The sequence below is a fragment of the Mastomys coucha genome, unplaced genomic scaffold (assembly GCF_008632895.1).
Source record: "Mastomys coucha isolate ucsf_1 unplaced genomic scaffold, UCSF_Mcou_1 pScaffold20, whole genome shotgun sequence".
Classification (NCBI taxonomy): domain Eukaryota; kingdom Metazoa; phylum Chordata; class Mammalia; order Rodentia; family Muridae; genus Mastomys; species Mastomys coucha.
In genome coordinates this window covers 22969541-22995301 of record NW_022196903.1, presented here as the reverse complement: position 1 = coordinate 22995301, position 25761 = coordinate 22969541, and the positions used below count along the sequence as shown (strand labels likewise).

The 25761-nt window shown below is 39.2% G+C and overlaps 1 protein-coding gene and 1 pseudogene across 5 annotated transcripts in view; one reads left to right on the top strand and one right to left on the bottom strand.

Annotated features, from left to right (window-relative positions):
- The window catches only part of Grm8 (glutamate metabotropic receptor 8), an 804058-nt gene that overhangs the window by 93325 nt on the left and 684972 nt on the right, over positions 1 to 25761 (top strand). The window lies entirely within an intron of this gene.
- LOC116100198 lies at positions 18917 to 19033 on the bottom strand (annotated as a pseudogene).

Genomic DNA, 25761 nt, shown 5'->3' with positions numbered 1-25761 from the left:
AGAATAAGAGCCCCATGTTTGCCTCCTGCGGTAGAAAATAATACTCTCATTTATTTATCTTAAAGCTATCTTTTCCAGGCCCCAAATGCCAACACCCCCACACTGGGAGGAGCATAGTCTCATTTCCATATCCAAGCAGGCTTTTTTTGCAATATTTTGCAGACATTGAAATCAATATGAACCTTAAATACATCTAGACTCTTTCACTTAACTGATAGGACAAAGAATCAGAACTCGTTTAAATTGTTTTGTTTCAGGGGTTTTATTAAAACTCAAGTAGTGCATGCATAACATGTATCCTAAACACAGTTTGAAAATGATTTAGCTCATGATTAAGAAAAGAGAAAATGGCAAAATGGATTGATCCCTAAGAAAGAGACATTTGTCTGAAAGGTAGAGAAATTCAGTTTGATAAATATACATTGAATATGTATGATATGCTGGTGGCTATGAAGTCACAAGAAGACAGGCTTAAATTATGTCTTCTTTTGTGCCTAAAGATGCATTCAGTACACAATAGGGGTGGGATTCTTTACTTGGAAGGGCAGGGCAAGCTCTATAGAAAAGGAGACATTTCAGAAGGAGGTAGGGGTGGGTGGGTTATGACTGGTGGGATGAGCAGAGGAAGGCCTCATAGGGAGAGAGAAGGTTCCCTGTAGAGCTCATAATTTAAGACAATGCAGTGCTCTAAACTAGGAAGTAATTTGCAATAGCTGGAGCATAAGGTGTTGGGATAGAAGAGGAAAACGAAACTGCAGGCAGCTGCAGGGGGGAGACAGCAGCTGACTTCTGGGAAGCACATGGTTTTTCATTGGTTTCTTGTCCAAGTTCCAGGGTCTTCTGCAAAATTAGAAAGGTGGATCATCAGAGGGAAGAGTTTCCTTCAAAGACTGTCCCCCAAACATCAGGCCACCAATCATAATTTTCTTATAGAAAAGATAAGACATTGTGTCCTGCATCTAAACACACAGGAACCTGGTGTTAAAGGTATTGCCATGGAAGTCATCCAGTTGCCATCCCGGCCCCTCATGGGACCACTTGCCATCGGCCCTTTCTCAAATGCAGAGTCCAGGCTTCAGGGTTTCCTCTGAGTGGATGTTGGGCATCACTCTTAGCAATTTCATTTTGCAGCTTGAAATTTCTAACAGAATTGTTAATAACTGAACATGCTTGGAGAATTCAGGCAGTCACTATTTTTAAGTGAGTTCCTGACATTCCTGTTTCTGACTGACTTACCCTTTCTACCATTTTGTGGAGAAGACTGAAGGTCTGTGACCCAAGCCCCTGGCAAACATTGTACTCCAGCCTACAGCCAGACTCACCAGGTGTCCTGTTGAGTCCTTCCCTGTTGTTTGCACTGAGTCTTCTTTCCCATCCTCATAGTCTCTGTACTAAGAGGTCTGCTTGCTTGTTTTTTTTCCTTAAAAAATAAGCTTTTCTCTTCTTTCCACTTCTACCTACCAGACACATTACCATTGCATGGGTACTCTTTCTGTATAGCACTTGGGTTAGCTGTAACTTCTTGCCTGCAGAAGTGCCTCTAATAGCCGTGAAATACATCTTTCCTATGGACTATAAATAACACAAGCCTCACACTTCATTAATGAATCCTTCCTCTTCACATCCCAAGTGATCCAAATGCTAAAGATACAGTATTTCACAGCAGGTTGTGCGACCTTTTATGTAATACACCCTGTAAGTGGGTTATGGTCTTGTGATTAATGTGGCCTGATGCTCACATTGAGAAAATGGGAGGGCGTTAACTTCCTTAAGAAACCCTAGAGCTTTGAGGATTCATGCAAATAAGATTGGCTAATTATTTTATTCTACAAATGGGATGACTATCATTTAATTTTGACTGACAAATGGTTCCAAATTGTGATGAGTATAAGCAGCACACGATAGTTAACTTTAACTTCTATAACACATGTCTGAAAAAATACATTTATTCATGATTTTTCTTCTTGGCAGTTTCCTTGTAGATCTTTGACTTGTTTTCTCCAAATGTCATCAGATGTGTTTCCAATTTAAAGAAAGGATCTCTCTCTCAAAATACCTGTACTCATTGATGAAAAGAGCTCAAAGCAAATTTGTAAAGGAAACAGCTATTCAAGGTTACATTAGGGCAGATTTTCCCAGGATCACTTATTGATTACCCTGGAGTTTGATTCTGGGGAGAGACTGAGGTGAGACCAGATTGTACTGGGATCCTAATGGAGTCTACAATCTAGGCCAAGTGTGTTTCCAGGAAGGATGATGTTATGAGTGGGGTTGGTAAACTATTTCCTTTGTGCATTATATTTAAATTTGTAGAGTAAACTTTGTCTGAATCCTTCATGACATTTACCTTCTCTGCACTATTTTATCACTTTGCTTGTCATCACCATCGCCATCACCACCACCTTTCCACCCCACTATCACCATCACTACCATCACTATGATCACCATCACTATTGTCATCATTGCCACCATCACCACCACTATCCCCATCCCCTTCCCCATCACCATGACCATGATCATAACCATCACCATGACCATTACTATGACATATGACAATCACCATGACTATCGCCATCACCATGACCATAACCATCACCAAGATCACCATCATCATCACCACCATCACCTCCCCAACCCCTCTCCCCAATACCATGACCATGATCATCACTATCACCATGACCATATCCACCACCTCTATTATCCTCTTTGCTAAGTTTTGGAGTTCTGTATCACACCCAGAGACTTTATTAGGATTGTTGCTCACCCAGAGGCCAGGCCCTGCAACGTATGTATTACTTCATAATTAATCCATTTTCTACTTAGCAAGTGATAAAGCCTGTGAAGGAACTCAGGCCTGAATGAATTAACACCTCTGCTGGGTCCTTATTGTCCCCTCCCCCTGGCCTGCCAACTGTGTCTATACGTGTAGCTGCCACACCATCACTTTCTTCTAAGGTGACAGGAACTGGAAGAGAGATAGCAGTTTCCCTGTTCTCAAGATTAAAATTAAACATGAAAATTCAACAATTAGCAAGTGAGAAAAAGTAAGCATAATTTTAAATTTGCCTAGGTATGCACATGCCTTATTAAAAATAAGTTCTGAGCTGCAAAATCAAAGCCTTGGAATACAAAGGAGAACCATATGAAACTTAAAAATATAACCTATATTTAATACATTCAAGAGAAGTAAAGTCTAACATCTGGCTTCGTGAAGACCTCTCAAGGCACATAGCACCCCTTCTTTAGACTTCTTATCTGCAAGCTAAATAGAAGCAGCTGTTTCTCTCTGTGCTTCCTACACATTGTGTCACACTGAAGAGCCTTTGCTCTGTAATTCTCTACAAATATATATGCTCAATATTTGATGATTTGCAATGTGTAGTTTCTTAAAAGGCCAATAGAGAGCTGTAAACCGAAAGACATAAGGACTATGCTATGGTGATGAGAGATAGAGTGGAAGTTTGCAATGGAGCAGCACCCAAAAGATAATCTGATACATTTGTGATTGAAAATGTTGATTCTCCTCTTAGTCTGATGGGACTTTCCCAACTTCCCATTGTTAGGTTTTGAGGTTGTTTTCTTTTATGACACAAACAGATAATCAAAAGAGAAGATACATCCTTAGATAGGCAGTGGAGGTTCTCAGCAAACTCATGCAAAATAAGTAAAATACTCACTTGCAGGTGGGAGATTTTGGGACAAGTTTTTTCTACACACTCAGGGGGAAACAGAATACTTTGAAGACTGAGTTTATTGAAGATGTGATTTCCTCTAGCAAGGCTGAGTTTGGAACAGGAGATGGGACAGCTCATGCTCTAGGACTGAAGGAGAGCCTGGAGGCCAGGGCAAAAGGCCAGGGGAATACGGAGTTTCAGTACTTTCCTAAGGAGACCTGACCTATCACAATGTCCTTGTACAATAAGAAGCCAGGTGGTTGTGCTCTTTGCCATGCAAGCATATGCTACTCCCCAAGGAAGGGAAAATGCTTCACTTTTTGCTAACCCTTGGCATTAATTCTAATGTATAGCACATACCAACTGGGGAAATCACAATTTGAAGACAGACTTTCTCCATTGCTAGCCTTCTTAACTTCACGTCAAGGGCAATCTTGTTTCTTTGAAGCTGGCTCTGCCTATGTCAGACATGGATATGCAGTAGCCCTCTCAGAGTATGAACTCTGGATTTTGTAAAGCCAACCAATGGACAGATCTGGCAATGGCTGAATCCATACTGTGATGTGACCCATCTGCACTGAGCCAACAAGACATGGGATCAAGGAGGACTGAGCTGATTTCGAACCATGTGTCGTAACTTTCAATGGCATGCATTGCTATGACCTTCTGCATCTTTCTGCTTTTTCAGTGACTTAATGTCTAATGTTGCCATAGAATGAAAGACACAGGCACCACATACATTCTTAGGTCAGGATCACAGGATGTAAGGGAGTCTGGAGGGCTCTGACTCATGTTCTGTTTGCCCATGCAGTTGCCAGGCATTCTATTGCCATGTTTTTTTTTTTTCCCCATTTGGCTCTGACAACCTTTGGCTTCTTCAGTACCAGAATTTTAGCATCCCCCCCACCCCACCTCTGGGAAATGGGTGGTTACTTTTTAAATCTCATTGAAGCCTTTTATATTAATTCCATTTCTTTCCTCATTCATGGAAAGAATGAGATAATTTTATTTATTTTCATGTATTTATTTAAACAGTCTTTATTGTTTGTATTTAAAAGAGTATTTTGATAAGTATATAGTAAAACCATTTCCATTGTCACACGGTCACCTTGTCTTGTAGTAAGAATAGCTGACGTGTACTCATTACCTTTGAGCCATAAGCCTTCTTCTCTTTGCTCTGAGGCTTGCTTAGGCACTGGGTTGAAATGATAAATCTTTTCAAGCTGTCCTTATGGAAACAGTAATGCTCCCAGAAGTTTTTCTTTATGGGTCCATCCAGCCACCAGTCTTCTCTGTATTGTCTTGAAGGAAATATTTCACTCAAAGATCTTCATGCTTTTTCTTTATCATTCCAGAATAAAATGTAACTGAGACGCTTGTTATCCTTTGAGATCCATCTATTCCAATTAAGACACAATTAAATCAGAGCAGATTGAGCAATGGATCAATAACTTTTTAAATTACAGATATGGCTTATTAGGTAAACAGGATGACTGTCTCCCAGAAATGCTTCCTCATTTTTTTTATTACTTAAAAAAATAACCATTTATTTTAATGTATATGCTGTTTCTCTGTATGCCACATGTGTGTGGGTACCCTAAGAACCCAGAAGACAGTGTTGGGTTCCCTGGAGCTGTAGTTACAGGCCATGTGATCTTCCAGATGTGGAGATTGATATCATGTCCTCTAGAAGAGTAGCAGGTCCTCTTAACTGCTGAGCCTCTCGCCAGCTTCTTGATACTTTTTTCTTGATGCTGACTGTGGCCCTGCCCTTATGCCCTCTCCTGGCACTGGCAAGGCCTATAGCAACTGCTGTTAGCAGAGTTTTTGTTTCACAGTTTAAGCTGCATCAGAGTTTAAGAGAATGGAGTTAATGGGGAGTCCAATCCCCCCTTTCCTTAAGGAGACATTTTTTTTAAAAGGAGGGTTGCCATATAAGACATACAGAACTCTTTAGATTTGAATGCCAGATGGACAATAACAGCCTTTTATTATAAATATGCTTTGTGCAACATGGGAAAAATCAAAACATGTTTTTTTTTCCTTCTAAATCTGGCAACCTTCAGAGCACAGCTTGTTCTGTTTGCCTGACAACACAGCAACTGTTAATATCTTAGGCATCATTTTTCATTCTTTTGTACTGCTTCTCTTCAAAACATTGAGTAGAAATATTTGCTTTAAGAAATAAAATGGATTATACCTAATTTTACTTTGAAAAATTAACAATGCCTTATGAAATGATTCAGCACCACTGCTGTGTTCATAGTCTAGAGACGGGTGTCTACCCAAGCACAGAATCTACCCAAACTTTGAGAACATGAAAACTGGGATTCCTAACTTAGTAAACTGTTTGGCTCTAATGACCAAGCTCGTGTCTTTAATGGTAGATCCAAGTCCACACGTGCTTTACTACTGTGGCTTTGCATAAGAACACACAAATGCCTGAAAATTCATATCATGCAGCCACACTACTTGTTTGCCTGCTGCAGGAAGAGAAGATTCATAATATTGAGAAGTGGAGTTTGAAAAACTTATTTACAGACATGCCATCTTAACTGAGTAAGTACATGGAAGAGAAGTGTTTCTGAGCATGGGTGGTTTAAGGTCACAATTTTACAAGGAAGAATATTTAACTAGCATTCAATTTAGCAATAATTTCCATCAGGCTACTTACAGTTGAGAAAATTAATGAAAATGTCATCTGTTTAATTACTGTTTGTTACCCTTAATTAAAATGTTAATTGAGTACATTTGTGTGTACAATATATTTAATGTGTTTACTTTTTGACAAAGGAAGTGACAGTGGCTTTTACCTTCTGTAGTCAGCTGTTCAGTTGTTCACTTCAATATTTTGGAGAAAAGATGAATATATTTGGGGATATTAAGAGCAGGGTTTGAAAAGTCATTTTCCTACTAGGGCTGAAGGTAGTAGATATGAAGAAAATCATCTCTTTAATCAGCAGAGAGGAAATCTACCAGAAATGTGCATTTTAGACTTGTATTTGCATATGAGAAAAAAAAGGACAAAAATTAATCAGCTGTAAAATGTCCATTTAGGATGACATTTGTAAGTAAAGAAATTGATTATGGAGAGATGTGCTTTAAACACAGTCTGGCCCCTAACAGCAGAGGCTGGAGGATAATGAGAACCTTTGTGCTCTTTTATAGCGTTGCAATTTTGACCTTTTCATTTGACCAACATTTGAAAGAGTTGTTTAAAACAACATGGAAACCTATGCTGCAAAACTGGTTCAAATTTCTTTATGACAATGGCTGTGATTTCTCTCTTTCACACAGACTGATCTCTGTTCAGTAAGTAAGCATATGCCAGTTTTGTTCTGAAAGGCAAATATATATCATATATCAGCATAAAAACAAAATGGTTCCTTTTCAAATAATTTATGAAGTGTAATGCTTTCCAAAAACAGCACCAGCCAGGCCACAGCTTCCACTGTGCAGGATCCATCAGCAAGCCCAGCATCTGGGGAGCACAGAGACAGATGATGGAATAGATGTACTTCTCCACTGTGGTGGACCTTCAATGCTTAAAGGATTTTTCTCTTACCGAAATCACTCTTGGTTTTCTTATTCATATAATTTAAAATTAGAGCTTACTAGAAAAAGATGAACTAGTGCATATGAGGAACCAACAACTATGAGAATAATAAAGTAACTTTTCTTTTTCTTTATGAGATATCACCTAATCATCAAGCAATCCTGTGTGTAATAGTAGCATGATTCCCATTATACAGACGAAGAAATTGAGGCATAGTTTTTCCAGGCCACAGGTTAATAAGCAGTGGAACTAGACGTTAAGACAAGAGATTTTGGATTCAGAGTTCATCCTGTTTTTTTCTTCACTCTCCCTCTGACTATTGGAAAGATCCAGCTCAAGACATTAAAAAAAAAAATGTGTTGAGCATTCACACATTTCAACAGTGGCAACTGTAGAAGGTGCTTATGTTAACACTTCAGCTTTAAACTTAATGGCTTGTTTATTTATAGTCTTTTAATGACCATTAACACATTAAAGGATGATTAAGAATAGACAGGGGGAGCATATGCTTGTAAAACAGGTTACTTTTTTGAGAACAGTTGATCATTTTCTTATATGTCATAAACCTCTTAATGGGAAATACATTTGTGGAGCCACATGGCATATCAGCTCTGTCATTTGCTTGCTGAATGATCATAGGCAACTTACTTAACCTTGATAAACTTTTGTGTCTCCTTTATTATAGAGTGTAGATGATAATTCATCCGTAACAGAGTTGTCAGAGGATTAAGGACACCGGAGAATGTTAAATGCATCCTGAGGAGTCCAACCTTGGGCCACAGTGCTTTGTGCTTTCTTCCGATTTTTACCCTAAGACTTTACTTGGAAGATCTCCCAGGGAAAAGCATCTGTCCTCTAGACTCAATGGAAACAACAGCTAAGACAGCTTGGTCTCCAGCCTCAACCATCTGCCTCCTCTTATTCACAACTGATTCTCAGCCAAACACCTTCAGATGATTTGGCTGTGGCCATCTTACTGACAGGTCTTGAAGATAATTCTCTACTCTGACTCAGTATTCCATAGTTTTCCAATCCCCTTTCTTCCTCTTGGCCCTCCCCACCAGACCTCTAACAGAGCTGGAACCTTTCATTCAGGGCCACTTAGTGAGATGGCCTTCCCATGTTGGTAGTTTGTTGAGCTGCCTCCATAGGTAAAATAGAAAACTGAGAGAATTGGTGATCTTTTTTTCCTGTTTAATATCTTGACTGTAGATTTCAGTAGAGATAGTCTTGAGAGTTGCCGTACAAACAAGAGACTAAATATAATGTTGGGCTCATGCTAGAACTGTACCATGTATGAGCTACAACTGGCACACAATCAAATCTGTACATTGAAAATGATCAAGTTGGACATTAGTTAGTTTCTATTGGGATAGCTTTGAAAAGATTTAGGGACAATCTATGTGGACTTTAACTTGCTTAAAGGAATAGGTGATCACAATCTAGATGGCTCACCTGTAACTAGCAGTGGGTATTTATGACAGAGTTCTCCGTTACATCATTAGAAGTATTCACTAAGAGTTGTTCCATTTTGCAAATTTCTATTCCAACAGCCTTATCATTTATTGGCATTGTGGAAAACAGATCATTACATAGGAATGATCATTACATATGAAACAAGAGAACATTGTTTCAAGGACCTTATTCTTGAAGGTGGATCTAGAAAGAGAGAAGAGGGCATGTCTTTGGATGTTTTAACCACATCACCCTTGTCCAGGGTTTTCCACAATGAGGGCAATTACTGTTAAAAGTTCCCACATAATGGGTATTGGATAGAATGCATGGACATTTCTGTCTCATAAACATTTTTTTAAATGGAGACACTAGGAAGTGCATTTTGCATTGCTATGTATACCGTATTAGGCATCATGACTTTTTGGATTTTGAAATACTGTTGTCATTGATGTATCTGTCTAAAAGTGAACCTGATATGTGATCAGGACTAAGTAAGTATTTCTGTCTGTATGTACAGATGCATGTGCGTGTGTGTATTATAACTAATCTATATGGAAAAAGTTTCATCATACATTCTTCAACTTACAATACATCCTGAATTTTTGTTCTACTCCACAGAAGAAAAAAGATTAAGTTAAGGCTCACTACATTAATTTTAGGGCACTCACTGGGAAGAGAATATTAGCAAGCATTGACTTCAGGTTTTCCGGATTGTGATCTGCATTTTAAAAAATGCTGCTTGTTACTGGGAGCAATTGGTTTTATGTGTAAATTAGCTTGTGTCATTGGGACTTCAGTGCCTGATTCAGCTTGTTGCTCCCCAGTTTATGCTCTATCTCGGTGCCCACAGTACTTTAGCTGTGCTGCGTGCTGATAGATTAAGTCGATTTGTATGGGGAATGTGTTCAACTTCTCTAAACACACCCCTTCCCTGGCTCTTTGTGCATCCCTAGTGTAATGATTAATAGAGGGGTAGTACTTGATTCTAACCAGGTGTTACATGATGCTATCTTCCAAGCACAAAGCCATCATCTTTATCAGAGTAGCTGTGACTGCAAGAAAGAGACCCTCAAGATCTGGCCTGTTGACTATTGATGTTTCTTCATAGGGTGAAAGGTATGTGGAGGATGGATCATTAGATCTTCACATGATCTCAAGCTCTCCCTTATTTGCTGTCCAGCTAGTTGAATATAGATCTGGCCTAACTGAAGATGGCCTTATGATCATGAAAGATTCTAGAGTCTATGTGCACATTGTGGGCAGATAGCTGCAAGAGTGCCATCTATATATCTGTAGGGAATTCATAATCCATGCTGGGTGAGATTTACTGGTGGTTTCTATGGCACTGGGATCACCCACACTCCTGTAAGGAACGCTTCATCTGTATTCTGTCAGGAAGTCAAATTGTATTACCAAAAGTCATGTGAGTGGAATCAGGTTTGATGCTAGTGCACTCTAAGGTGGGTGTACACATTTGTATGTTTCCCTGGGATAAGAATTCTGGAAACAGCAAGGTCTGTGCCTCACTAGAATGGTGTAGATGCCATTCTCTGCCAAAGGCAGAGGATTAGAGGAGTATGATCTGTTAAAACACTCTCTGAATTGTGTTTTATTAGTCATGGAGATGCTGAAATAAAAATTAACTACAGTGGATTTTGAGACTTAGTCTTTCTGGTTCTAACTTTCTTCTGAGTTATCTGTGCTGAAATTTTATATTCAGTATAGGTCAGAAGACAAAAGACGATGAAGTAGAGAAATGGGTGCAATAAAGTCTTTTGGTAGGTGTGAGAATTGCAACACTCTATCATTTGCTGAGAAAATATATGGGAGGAGACAGGATGATGTAGTCAAATATTATATGGACTGCGTAGGGAACTGGAGATGCTGTTTCCATTGATTTTCTAATCTTCATCTCTCTTTGCCTCACATAACTAAAAGGTAATCCGTTAAACTCTTAAGTTTTGAATAAAATAGCTAGATGAGTTCATTGACTATTAAGTATAGCATCCAGGGTAGGTCTAAGGGTGGCAGCTTGCTTAAGGTTCCATGTTAGGAGACCTGTAAACTACAGGCTTGAGAGAGGTGATTAGGAGGATTCAAGGATACAGAATGAGGCTGACTTGTGTAAGATAGCAGCCTGTAGGCTGGTGAGGAGTCAGGGACTAGCAACCAAATATAGCTGTTGGTATCACAGAGATGAAACAAAGTCTAGTGAGCATGTGTTGATGTGTTGTGGAAGCTCAGTGGTGGCCGACTCTGAAGTAGGTGTTTAGCCTTCGAAAGGGTAAACAAACAGTACTGGTTGTACAATGCCATCAGCATAGTGACAGTCACAAACTCTGAATTGGGGCTGATGGAGAATAATTCAGGGCCCTAGTCCTGGAGGACCATAGTATCACAAGATCAATTAGGAACGTAGGGACAAGAAATAAATTATTATCTGCGGGTGACAAGTGGAAACTTTGTCTTCAGTTCAATGCACACACTTTTTTTTTCATAAAAGTTGGTCACAAGAATGTGATTTAACAACAAACAGCAGGAGCAACTTGTCTGTGGGATATGGGACTAGTGTCTGGTCACTAGTGTTTGTAGCTCCTTGACAAGACCAGATCAACCACTGGGCAACGATGGTGTTGGGAGTGAGTCTAAAGGTGGATAGAGTTTGGGGGCCTCAGGTATTCACAAGAGGAAAATGGAGAGATGGAAAGCTATTTGAAGCCTGGCAGTGAGACACCCCTACCCTCATCAAGATCATTTTTAAGTGTTTTAACACTGACGGTGGGAGGCAGGGCACTTGAAGTCAGAATAAATTATAATTATAGCTTACAGGAACTTTGAATGTGAAATGTCTTTAAATAATTGCTGTGTAATATGTAAGTATTACATCTATGCTTTCTCTCTGGTTACTGCTTCCATGGCTCTGTCATTCAAGATAGCCTCACACAGATATGACGACCGTATTTCAACTCATACTGACTCAAGTTTGCCCAGAGGCTTTGATATATCCAGGCTACATTTTACCATCTTCTTCCAGTGGAAGGAAGACCAGGTGACCCTTCCTATATATTCAAGGTGTTGACAGTTCTTTGTGGCTTGGCATCTAAGCTGTGATGTCCTGGTCCAGGGAGAGGCTTCTGGATAAGTCATAGATAAATTAGGGAAGCCCATTACTTTCACTACTCTTTACCTAATTTGGGTGAGTGAACTAGAAGTCAGTCCAGTGGAATAATTAAAATTTGTGTGCCTGGAGGTCTGATACTGCAGTCAGAGCCCCCATTTATTACCATGGAAGGCTTTGGGCATGTGTCTTAATATTGTAGTAGCTTAATATTGTAGTCTCTCTCTCTCTCTCTCTCTCTCTCTCTCTCTCTCTCTCTCTCTCTCTCTCTCTCTCCTCCAAAATGCTGTGAGCATTACACAACACAAGTAGTTCATTTCATAGAATACTAGTGTCAATAAGGTCATAACAAATATCGATCGCTTTAGTTATCACTGCTATTGCTAATCACATTGAGCCATGCATTCTTTCTGTCTGACTTTCTTGTCAAACACAGAGTGAAATAATTTCTGCGTTTCAGAGAAGGGCAGTGAGCTAGCTGGTTTAATGTCAACTTGACACGAACTAGAGTCATCTGAGAGGAGGAAGCTTCAGTTGCAAAAAGCCTTCCTAAGATGTGGCTGTAGGCAAGGCTGAGCGGATTTTATTCATTAGTGAGTGATATGGGAGGGCCCACCCTTGTGGGTGGGGACATCCCTGGGCTGGTGGTTCTGGGTTCTATAAGAAAGCAGGGTGAGCGAACCAATGAGGAGTGAACCAGTAAGCAGCACCCCTCCATCGCCTCAGCATCAGCTCCTGCCCTGCTTGAGTTCCTGTCCTGACTTCCTTCAATGATGAACTGTAACATGGAAGCATAAGCCAAATAAACCCCTCCCTCTCAAGTTGTTTTGGTCACAGTGTTTCATCATAGCAACAGGGACACCAAGACAGGAGAGTACTGGTTACTCTTCAGTGTCTTTCCTTACTAAGTAAAGCTTTCCTTTGTCTTGGTGTATGTCTACAGAAAGGTAAAATTTTAGAATTTACAGTTGATGTCCATCAAATTCCAAAAGGAAAGTACTTTATTCACCCAAATGTTATTTCAAAATATAAATGCATAAATAAATCTAGTTTGTGCCTAAATGCTGGCATTTACATTTTGGCCTGAGGGTCTGTCTGATGGCTGTGGGTTTTCATCTTATTTATGAACATGAAAGCATGTGAAGACCATCTTTCTGTTTGGGCTCGACACTCGATTCTGGACAGGTGTTGCTTGTGTGAGGGCTATTTGACGTTCTGGAGAAAACCCAAGTCTCTAAGACCCTAGGCTGTATAAAATCTGTGCAGGCTGCTCACTGATTTGACTCCCAATAGGAATGTTCAAGAAATATTCAGGCCTCTAGGAATACCAGCCAAGTTCTATAAAAGTCAGAAATCAACAGAAAGTAAGACATTTTAGAGAGTGGAATGAGTGGGGGAAAACATTTCGGAATTATTTGTTTGGAAAACATAGGCAGAGGGAGGGACTTTTGCAGCTGCTTTCTGAAGGCATTATAAAAATTAAAATTGAGGACTGCAAGGTTGGTTCTGTGTATCTTGTTTGTGTCCCATCTTGGGGAGAGGGGAGGTTCTGGAGGCACTGTGTAGGCAGGTTGAATGTTTCCTTTGCAAAAGGGTTTTGGATTTTAGCTTTCAGATTTTTTTTTTTATTTTTAGATATTTTCATATACCTAATGATCAAAACCCACTGATAAATGTGAAATTCCTTTATGTTTCATATGCACCTGACCCCATACCCTGTGGACTAACACAATACTTGCAATGCACCTGTATTTTGCCTGGGATTTATCGTATAAAGTTAAACATGGGACTTTTTACTAAAGACATTTATGTTAGGACTCAAAAAATCCTATTTTGGAGCATTGGGAGCTAGAAGTTCTGGGTTAAAGATGCTTAACCTGTACTCTGGCTTTGCTGTATTTTGGAGCAGGTTGCGGAAACCTGGTTGCTATTAAGCAGGCAAGACAGAAAATTAGGGACTCTGTTTTTAAAAGGAAATGAATTTGAATACGAAGTACAAATTATAACTTGAAACATCCCCATGGATTCTGAATCTTGAAAAAAACGTTTTCATGCCTTTCCTTTTAAACAAGATTTATAAATGGAGAAGATGCCCAAAGGCAAAACAGCTTTTTCAATTTTTTTTTTATCCAAAAATGATTGCATTTTGCATCAGAAAAGCAACTCACCTGGTGTTCAGGGCTTACAGTTATGTCATTTTTTAAAAAAATATTTAAAACAAGTTAAAATTTGCGAAGGGGTCAAAGCAAGTTCAACTATGCTAAAACATTGTGGGACTTGTAAACTTTAAACTTTAAGTAGGAAAATAACAGCTGACTGCCATAGCTAAGCAAGTCTCTGCTTACATATATTTAGCGGGGTAGGAGAAAACTTAATAGCTCATGAATGAAGGCTCTTCATTTTGTTTTATATGAGACATACTTCTTCACATGAAAGGGGCCAACTGGGATCACCATTTGCAGACTGGAATTGGTACTTGATGTTATGCTCCATGAGATGTGTGTCAACCCCAGGATTACAGAATCCAGTGTGGTACAGCTGCCGCTGGCAATGGTGCCTAACATAAGAGGGAGGAGAGGACAAGGCAGGTAAGGGCTATGGAGTGTGGGAATTTGGGTCTCTAGTGATCATGTGTCAATATGCTTTCATAGCTGCATTTTCAGGGGGTCTGACCTGTAACATTGTGCTAGAGACTTGATCGTTGGTGTGTGTGTGTGTGCATACATGCGTGCATGTGTGTTTGTGTGTGTATATTATGTACACATGCACAGATCTACACTGAAGCTACAATTACCTTCCTTGTCTTTGTCCTGTTTGGGCATATTCTATGGAGAGGGCCCTGGAGGTTCTGTAGGCTGAGTACTAGGAGCCAGAGGGTTTCATATGTTTGAAAATTTTGGAATATTTTGCACATACATAATGAGATATCAAGGATCCAATTATAAAATAAGAGTCCTACAACATAGACATGACTTCTTTGAAATATGGTATTATTACATCTACTTTTATCCAAAATTTATAGAGGGAAAATCAAAGTTTAGGTTATCCAACTTTAAATAGCTATCTTTAAATTTTTTTAATTTTAATTTTTAAAAATTTTACCCTGTGTGTATGTGATATGTATGTGTGTGCATCCATGTCCACCCCGTGGTGCTTATGTGCGCAGGTTAGTGGACAACCTAGGGTGTTGGTCCTCACCTTCCATTTTGGATGCGGCAGGATATCTTTGTTGTCCTCAGCTGCTACATACACCAACCAGTCCAGCTGGCCCTCAAGCTTCCGGGGCATTTCCCTCTTTTTACTTCTTATCTTGCTGTAGAAACCACAGATTGTTCCTACAACCATTTTTAAAGTAGGGTCTTAGGATTTGAACTGAGGTTCTCTTGCTTGTGTGGCTAGTATTTCACCCACTGAGCCATTTCCCTAGTCCTGGAGGTGAGATTAGAACTTCAAGTGTAACACAAACTTGAAGCCTGTGCTCTTCCTATCATAACCTTGTGACTGTTACTCCCTCACTTAATCCCTTTAATCTTCATTAGGCTAATGTGCAATTATTCATTTTCCAAGAAGATGTGGAAGCCTCTCCAGTTTGAAAATACTTTTAGAAATTGCTTATATCAGATGGAGGGCTTTCTCAGGAATAGAATTTTGGAAAATCAGCTAGATCTCATGAGGACATCGATCTGAACTGCACTTGTGCATATTGCTTTGGGAGTAAGGCTCCTGAATGCCTCGTAATTCTCAACCAACCCACCTTGTTAAATGAGCACTAAATGTACTCTTTGTGAAACAGTGAGTTTAGTCTTAAAACACACACTGGAGCTTGACATTTTTCTAAACCTGTGTAACAGATCTCAGGTAGGAATATTGGAAAGACTTGAATCAAATAATATATCCATTCAGTGGAAATAGGGATGTCTCAGGTTTACCACAACCTATGTTTAAAATAGCTTCACATTTTATGCTATGAGAGTTTTGCTGGTTCATGCTTTATAGCACACAGTTGAATGGTACTATTATGGATTGCCAGCTTCCTTCTTGGAGGTAGAATGAATATAATATAATCCATTCTGCTATAAGATGAGCTATTAGAAGTGATGCTTCTGGATTTTAGAGGTAAAGCATATCTATGGAATCAATTAAAGGTTGGCCTGTTTGCAGTGTATTGAATCTGTTTGTTTCACATGGCATTCATTAAATTCAAATTTGATGATAGCTGTTCATATTAAATTTGATAACCTTAATTCTAGCAAGTTGCACACATTATAAAACTCCTTAGAAAATTATATGTCATTTGTGGTTTTTTTGTCCTTTAATAACTAAGCCATTTTAAAATTAGGTACTGTTACTTAGCCATCTATTAGTAGGAATCCTTCATAATTTATGATTTTTATTGAGTTAGTTCAGAATTCAGTGGTCTTGTTTGATTTTATCTTAGTGATTTGAAATTGAAGAATCTAAAATGAAAGTATAATTTTAGTCTTTCAATAGAGCTTGATGAATTTTCTAAGAACATCTACAATGTATTCATCCCTGTGCAAGTTGTAGTTGGTTTGAAAGAGCAAAAGAAAAAAATCCCACGACTTTATAAAGTATTGTCTGTTGTGATACTGGCAGCCAAGATCTATGTCTCAGGCACTTCCCAAGTTATTTTTTTCTGGAGAAGTACAACATCTTTGGGTTGAGCCAAAGGAGGAAGTAACCTATATTATACTTTAAAGAATTACAATATTTCTTCCTTTCCTTTACTGTCCTCTCTTGAGACTCCCGTCATGGTGGTGGGTTGGGATCACTTAGAATTAGTGAAAAGTCTTTATAATAAATAGTTGAGATTTTAGGATCATTATTTTCATATATTTGTAACTCCAAAGAATATATAATGGCATTTCTTGAAATGTCTTCAAATAGAAGTTCCTATAGAATTGTTTAAATGAATAACTAAAACATTAATTGTAATTAACTTTATATATATATGTGCATTTATTGATGTGGAAATAGCCATTCTTTTGTTTTTCAAAATTGCTGTTTTCCCCATTTTGGGTGGGGTTAAATATGTTCCCATCTTGCTAGTTTACTGAGTCAAACTCTTTTTAAAATAGATGATAAAGGCTGGCCATGATGGTGCATGCCTTTAATTTAAACATATGCGAGGTAGAAGCAGATTGATCTCTATGAATTTGAGGCCAGTATGTTTTACATAGTGAATATCATGGAAGCCAGGACTATATCGTGAGACAAAGAAACAAAGAAACAAATGGACCATAAATACATTAGTCAAGACTCAAACAAAGAATTTCTAGTTCCAAGATAGATGAGGTCTTTACCAGTGAATAAGAATACAGTATAAACTGAAGGAAAGGCCATCCAGTGACTGGCCCACCTAGGGATCTATCCCATATAGTGTTACCCAACCCAGACACTATTGTGGATGCCAGTAAGTGTTACTGACAGGAACCTGATATAGCTGACTCCTGAGAGGCTCTACCAGTGCCTGGCTAATACAGAAGTAGATGCTCACAGCCATCCATTGGACTGAACACAAAGTCCCTAATGGAAGAGCTGGAGCAAGAACACAAGGAGCTGAAGGGGTTTGCAGCCCCATAGGATGAACAACAATATGAACAAACCAGTACCCCCAGAGCTCCCAGGGTCTATACCACCAACCAAAGAGTACACATGGAGGGACCCATGGCTCCAGCAACTATGTAACAGAGGATGGCCTTGTGGGACATCAATGAAAGGAGAGGTCCTTGGTCTTGTGAAGGCTTGATGCCCCAGTGTAGGGTAAAGCTAGGACAGGGAATCAGGAGCAGTTGGGTTAGGGAGCAGAGAGAGAGGGGATGGGGTAGGGGGTTTTCTGAGGGGATACAATTCGCAATGTAAATAAATAAAACATCTAATAAAAATAAATAAAAAAGAATACAGTATAAATGTATCGGTGATATATTAAGTATAAAATCCCCCCTTTTAAAATTTCAACATGTTAAACATTTTTGTTGGCCATGAATCTTGTATATTTACAGATATAGGGTGGGGGTTAAGGCTTATGAAACTATTAGACTGTTAGGTCTTTCTTTGTGACAGTAGACTTCTTTTGCAGCTCAAGGGAAGGTGCCTGGAGTCTGATCGGATTCTTTACTTAGCTGAAGTATTTCATATGTTCACACATGATGCCTTGCCTACAGTTTAGTTAAGGGATCAACGTTTTTCTCATATGTAAAACTTTCCTATGAAGTAAATGTCATGAGCATTCCTCTGATCTTTAAAAATGTCTTAGCTTATTACCATGGATAAGATGGAACTTCAGTGTAGTTCTGTTTTTCTCTTACAAGGGTTTTGATTTCCTGCAGTTCACATCACATGTTGGTCATATTTACCTCCAGTAGCAGAATGCTTTAGTTCATGCTTGAAATTATCCCACTTGGTTTTCACACTTTCTTCATCGAATCATAACAGATTTGAAGAGTAAATCAGGCCCAGTGGAATTTATGAATGTGGTTTATCAAGCCGAGGTGATATTTAAGGAGGTGAGATCTATAGCAAGGATGTGACTATGTCTCAAATTGATCTTTGAAGTGTTGGGCAACTTAAGCTATTGCAGCATTGTAGATGTTTTCTCACCCTTTTTTGTCATTTTTTTTCCTCAAAGAAAACTTTCTAACCTAGCAAATATACTTACCAAGACATTCTTGATTTGCTCAGACTAATAGGGCTGCTTTGTGGTAACAAAAGTATAATTGGCGTTGGTAATGCTGGATCAGTACTTTTATGCACCAGTCTCTATGCTGATTTGTTACTGGAATTACTCTGATGAGCCTGCACCCTTCATCCTTCATCTTACCCCATGGCTTGAGAAGCAAAGTGAAAACTCTGTGAGGGATCCAAGTCATGCCAAGAGTGTGATGGAGAAGTCAGAATGTGATAGATGCCAAAGGTCACATGCCTCATCACTGCATCTATCTCAATTAACTCCATTGTCTTGGAAGTTTGCCTGCATTAGCTTGCTAGAACTTTCATCTGGCCCCATGCGTTAATACATTTTCTGGCACAGATGGAAAAATGACATTCTTTGTTTTGTTTGTTTGTTTGTTTTTGTTTTTGTTTGTTTTTTTAAGCCTACAGCACCCGGTATTCCCACGCGGTCTCCCATCCAAGTACTAACCAGGCCCGACCCTGCTTAGCTTCCAAGATCAGACAAGATTGGGCACATTCAGGGCCGTGGAAAATGACATTCTTTATAGCTTTAGAAGATAATCCTAACTTTTTGACAACTCTGTTTTTCCTTAGCATGTACTTTAAGGGAATAAAGAAAAACAAGAAACATAAAAACAAATGGTCCAGTTAGCATTGTTCTTGGCCCCTCAGGTGACACCCCACCCAGTGTTTCTTAAGACATTGACAAAAAGAATGTATGGAAGTAATTTATCTTCAAATTGCAACTGCTCTAAAAAGGGCTGCTCTGAGGAGTGCAGGTGTGCAGATAGATGCACCCCTTGTCCTGCTTTCCCCAGTGACTATAATGCATCCATCTTTGGTCACCACAATTTTCTAGAGGACATAGCGGTTTCCTGCACCCAGAATCTTCTGCTACTTGAAAACTCCTTCCTGTCATTCTCGCCTGAAATGACGCCTCTTCCAGTGGTCCTTCTCTGATGCCCCAGCTATAGTGAGACTCTTCATTGGTACTTCTGCAGTACACAACCCTTATTGCTACCACCATGCTGTTACTGTTGTCTGTTGTCATCTCTGCCACCCACGTACTCCTGAGCTCTTGAGCTGTATCTTTCTTACCCAGTGTCTAGCCACGGTCAGATACCACAAAACAGGTGCTCAGTCGGTTCTTTAGCAATGAATGGAAGGAAAAATGAATAGGAGCACTTTGAAGATGGAGAGACAGTAGTTGAAAGGCACAAAATGAATGAAATAAGTGGGATGAGTAGAAGCCAGAGGCAGGTAAAGGGACTTTCCTTTAGTTCATGGTCCCAGCTTAGAGTACCACTTTGAAACTAAATAAGGCCATCCTAGCTCCATCCTCAGAGAGACAGCTCTATTGCTGGTCACGTCCCTTACTATGTGAAGACCCAGATCCAAACTCAAGCCCCTGGCTTTGCTGTAACCCTGGGGGAGCAGCTGGCACCCTGCCATAGATAATGAAGACTAGTGTTGGTGCACAATGGCTTCTTGGTTGTCTCAATTTTTTTCTTTTCAAGACTCTGGAATTCAAAATAAGTGACATGCTGTAATGTACTGTTCTCTATTTTGAAAAAATGTGATTATTAGAGTTAAAGATTAAGTTCATACTGTTCTGCTTACTCTTTTGCATTTAAGACTTCAGAACTGCATAAGGCTAGGGAGAAAAACATCATTAAACATGAATAACAGCCACCAGAAAACAATAGATCAAGGGAAGAAATCTGGAAGTATAACATGAATATGGCCAGAAAGACTAGGCCTGCAAAAAAAATATCTTTCTACTGCAAACACATGGTGGATGGGGGTCAGTCAATCCTGTCTTTCAAGCCCAAGTTGGAGAGAAATAGATATGAGAATGATATAGTATCACTTGTTCAAAATACAGAAGCGATGTCATTATTTCAGGGAAATCGGTAGTGGGCTTCCTTAGTTGAACACACTTACAAGCAGGTGAGGACTGAGAGAAAACATCTGCCATTCTCTAACACTAGACTATGGTCCATATATATATATATATATATATATATATATATATATATATATATATATATATATATGGCTTCTTAAAATGGGAACAAGGTGTGCAAGGGTAAAATAAGTAATTTATTGAAGCTTTTCCCTAAAAATCGAAAAGCTCAGAAAACTTTTCTCTAGCTTTTCTGTGGTCTAACTGTCCCAACGCTGACACGTCCATGGCCTAATGTGTGATTCTGGAAGGTCTCCAGCTCTGATTCCACTGATGTTATACAATCTTGAACCTTTTTTTTTTTCCTTCAAGATTTCCACTTTCCTTCTGCAAACTGATTTGCATTGCACTGTTGACTGTTGTAAGTAATCAACAAGAGGTTGATTGCAAAGATTTTGACCGGAACAAAACTGATGGTTGGGAAGGGACTAATTTTCAGAGGCCAGTGAATTTGTGAATATTTTGTTATGACAATTTGCTCCTTCATGCAGCCCCTTTGCCAAGGGGAGCTGGCTGACACATGCTCAAACAATTAAGAACTCTTGTAATTCTGCTTCCAAACAAAAGCATTCTTCAGTGCTGCCACAGAACCTCTTACAGAGAAAATGGATGGGAGATTGGGAGCTTCTGAATTATCTTGATTGACTACAACAGTGGTTCAAATTCAGAAAATTATTGTTTGATCTACATATTAGTGTGCTAGGGCAGACTAAACTCATACAAACACCAACCCCGGAGACTCTGGCAGAGGGGAAATGACTACATTTACAATGTGTCTGCCAAGGGCAGGATTCCAGATTGGCTCACAGTGTTTAGCTTCCTATGCCCTGGGAATAAACTTCCTTCACTGAGTGCAATTTGGACTTATTGAGAAGGTAAGTTTTCCTGGCAAGCTATCCCATGGTTTGTCTTGATGAGGAATGAAATTTTTAGGACTTTAGCACAAATGTTTGGGATTTACTTTTTGATTATTCTGAATATATATCTTGCATGAGTTTTTTTTTTTTTTTTTTTTTTTTTTTTTTTTTTTTTTGAGTTTAAGAAGCGATGCTTAAAATTACATTAAAGACCAAAGAGTTCATTTTGATATTCAGTATATTGCTTTCTCAAAGATACGCAATCCTTACTTTGATGAGGGGAAAGTATTTCAAAGCAAAGGAATGTCTTTTCAGAAATTCAAGCTATTAGCTAATAGCTACAGCAGGGAGTGTTAAATAGAAGTGTTAAGTCTTGTTTATACCTCCACTGAGAGGATAATAGCTTTTTGCTTATACCTTCAATTGTATAGATTTATTAAAAATGCCAGAATGTGAAACTGTTGACTTAACTGGGTTCCTGCAATGAGATACATGATGCATGAAATTCTGACACACTTACGGGCCTGCACACTCATTATTTATTTTTAAGAAGAAGCGATTTCAGTTTACCAGTAAAGAAGGCATTCCTTTGAAGTTAGAGGATTAGTATTGATAATGCCATTATTTGGGGCTTTAATTCATGTGTTGATTTTTCTCCTGTCAATTTTCTTCCCATGTACTCAGATATTAGTGATTGTTCATTCCTTTGCTGGGTCTTCTGCAGTGGAAATTGATATCCACATGCTGATTTCCCAATCAAATTCTGACTATCAATGTGGAAGAAACAGTGTAGAGATCAGGGAAAAATTCCTGCTTTTTTCAAGAGAAGACATAGAGTGTCACAGAGAAGACATGGTCATTAGAATTTGACCCATTCTGGCCTCAGCCTGGACCATTCCTGCATGATGAGCTATATATCAATGGATTTATTTAACTTCCTGAGTCTCAGTTTTCTTACCCATAAAAGGCAGATATGGATGTAGACGGCGATGGTGTATGTAGAGCGCTTCACAAGATTTCCCTGGAATGATAGTCGTTATTGCTGCTACTTGACCAAATTGAAAGGAACATTTAATATACATACAGACACTTTGGTAAGAGCCAGAGTGTACAGGGACTATAAACAAAAGGACCCTACTTGAGGTGGGACTCACTGTCACTGACTTCAGGTAGTAAGGTTTTTCAAACCTGGATGATTATTAGCATACTTGGAAACATCTTAGCGCTAGACCCAACCTCCCATGCCTGGGGCCGTAGATGAGGCTAGGGAATCCAACTCTTTAAAAGTGTCTCTGAAAAAAAAATTGGGGCGGCGATGACATACACCTTAAATCCTAGCACTTGGGAGGCAAAGACATGTGGTCTGCCTCTGAGTTCCAGGCTAGCTTGTTCTGTAGAGTGAGTTCCAGGACATGCAGGGCTACACTGAGGAAACCCTGTCTTAAGAAAGCCAAAAAAAAAAAAAAGTTTCTTTGGTTTCTTTTCATCAGCTCTGGGAACCACTGCTTAAGATTCAGACACAGATCTTTGGGCACCATTGAGTTGATACACACACATCATTTTTAGGAATGTGCATATTTTAGGAAAAAATGAATATATCTTTTTATTGTGAACAATATTAACACAATACCTTAGCTGAAAACTCAATTCATAATTCATATTCACTCTGCTTAAGTTGTATCAACTTTTCTTCCAATGGTTGGCTTGTTTGAATCAGTACTCAAGTATGGAAGGCCCACAGATAGTGTTTAGCTAACATATTGCTTCATATTGTCTGTTTTTGTATCATAGATTTCTTAATGACACTGTGTCATTTACACTGACGAGAGTTCTACATTTTGGATTTGATTGCCCTCTCACAGTGCCAATTAACACCGTGCTTTATTTTTGTATTTTATGTAAACTGGTAATTCAATATAGAGGAATGATTAGATTCAGGTTCAATTAATTTTTAGATTGTTGCATTTTGAGTGAGTTCTCATTCATTGCAGTAATTATTCTTTTAATGAAAATTGTTCTGTATAAGGTAAATGGAGACTCCAAATAGACTCTGGTGTCTTTGGACACAATCATATGTCCTGGATGATTTTTCTTGCTTTCCAACCCAAGGAGATATCCCAGTTCATCTTGTTTGCACCTAGAAGAGCACAGGGGCATGATATTTTGAGGCCATAAATCTGAGTTCCAGGAGAGTTCATTGCTTCTCTGTGTCATGACAGTCGGCTCTTCTCAGAAGATAGGTGTAGACACTAACCAAAGGTAAGCCCTCATTGCTGAACATGCTACACACTCTGGCTGCAGGACACGGGGAAATCAATTCCAAACTGACTAGGAAACTTACTTCCTGCTGGCTAACTTTCATAGTCCTGGAAAGTGCCATGCAGGCTGCTTAGGAAAAGACAGTAGTGGCCTTCTGTAGTGCTTGACAAAACATGCTGCAATACCAGTTTGCCAAGAAGGATGTACCCACGAGTGCAGTAGTGTCAGGGCTGTTTATGGGGTAATTGATTGCATTCTATTTGGATTTGAGGCTAACTCCACAGGAAGGCATTTTAAACCTGGGACTGTAATCCTGGTCAAAAGCCCTTATCTAGGGAGGTTATTGCTATTTTACTTAAATGATCCTATTGTCCAGTTATCTTCTGAATATTTATGCTTGTACCAGTAGACCTAGGCTGCTTCCAACCTCAGACAACTTTTATTTTTTATTTATTTATTTTGTATTCAACAGCAGTCAATGAATAGATGTATAAGTGGAGTTTTGTGAATAAGAAACTGAGTGTTCAGCTCTGAGCAGGACATCTGTCTATATTAGCCTTCCTTCTGTACCAAAGCTCAAGGAAACTCACAGAAAGAATATAAAAGCTGAAGGTTAGAGAGCAGTGCTACAAAGTGCTATTTTCTGGACATGACGTACCTATTACAGTAGTGAATTTCCAGTAGCTGTAACTACTGGCTCAAGACCTACACAAGATCAAACCAGCTGAAATCTTAGATGGGAAGATGATCTATAGAGTTCATTCAAAACTGAAGAGCCATTGGTGATAAGTAATAGGGAAGGGAGAATTGTTCCTTACTGAAGACATACCCATTGTTAGGTTGTTTTTGTTGCCGTGGATGGTCCCATAATATGAACATATGGGTATCACTAATTGAACTTAGTGCATTCCTTATAAGAAAGGACATGAAGTTATGAGAGGGCCATGCTGGGAAGGAAAGAAAGGGAGTTAGACCAGGTACCTGGTGATAGAAATGAGCATATTTTGTTGTAGGCATGTATGAAATTCTCAAAAATAAAAAAAATTTAAAACAGAAAATCACACTAAAGTTACCTCGTGAACAGTTAGCTTGAGATGTGCTTCCAGGATCCATGGGGAGAGGGTAAGACACGACTTGGTCAATGAATGAGCAGCTCAATGGAAGAGTGTGGGCTGGGGATGTAAAGAGCTATGTGGTGAGAGAGTATGAGAATGCTTGGTGGAAAGAAGCAGCCAGTGTGGGAGTGCTTCTGATGTGCACCTCCATTCCTTTAACATCTTTCTGCACCTCAGATTTCTCATCACCCTTTCTTTCAGTGTAGGGCTGTGTGCCTGAGGAACAGAAGAGCATCTGGGAACTGCTTTAGGACCCCTAGCAGCACCTCGCCTACCTCAGCAAGAGGGAATCTGTCTGTCAGTGCGAATGTGTGTCAGGTCTAGTCCTGAATACCTATGTGTTTATAAAACCCATTTCCGCCTCGTGTCAGATACAGAATATGATAGAGAAACAAAGATTTATGTGTTAAGTCATGGAAATTGTGGGGTTAATTGATCTTGTGATGTGTCTCAAAACCACTACTCAGCTATTTGGGAAGCTGAGGCAGAGAGATATAGCAAGATCGAGATCTACCTGGGCAACTTAGTAAGATCCTTATCAACAAATGCAAAAAGAAAAGAAAAAGAAAAGAAAAGAAAAGAAAAGAAAACAACCCCCAAAGACTCAAAAAATCAGTATTCAGTTTTGAAGGACATCTGTGGTTAAATAGCTTGTCAAAAAGTGTATCAGTGGCTATTTCTCATTTCTATCTAAAGTTTAAGTAAACTCCCTGTTCATTTTATAAGCTGAAGGGGACAATAAATAATGTAAGAAAAACCCAAAACAAAGAGGCTGAGAGATTGCTCAGTGGGTCAAGAACTTACTGCACAGTTATGAAGGCCTGAGTTCAGATAACCAACACTCACAGAAAAGCCTCAGGAATGGCAGTGTTTACTCGCAACCCTAGACCTGGGCTTGGGATGAGTTGAGACAGGTGGAGTCTGGGGCTTGATAACGGTCTAGGCTAGCAAGTTCCAGGTTAAGTGTGAGAACTTGTCTGAAAAAGGAAGGTGTGTGTGTGTGTGTGTATGTGTGTGTGTGTGTCTGAGAGAGAGAGAGAGAGAGAGAGAGAGAGAGAGAGAGAGAGA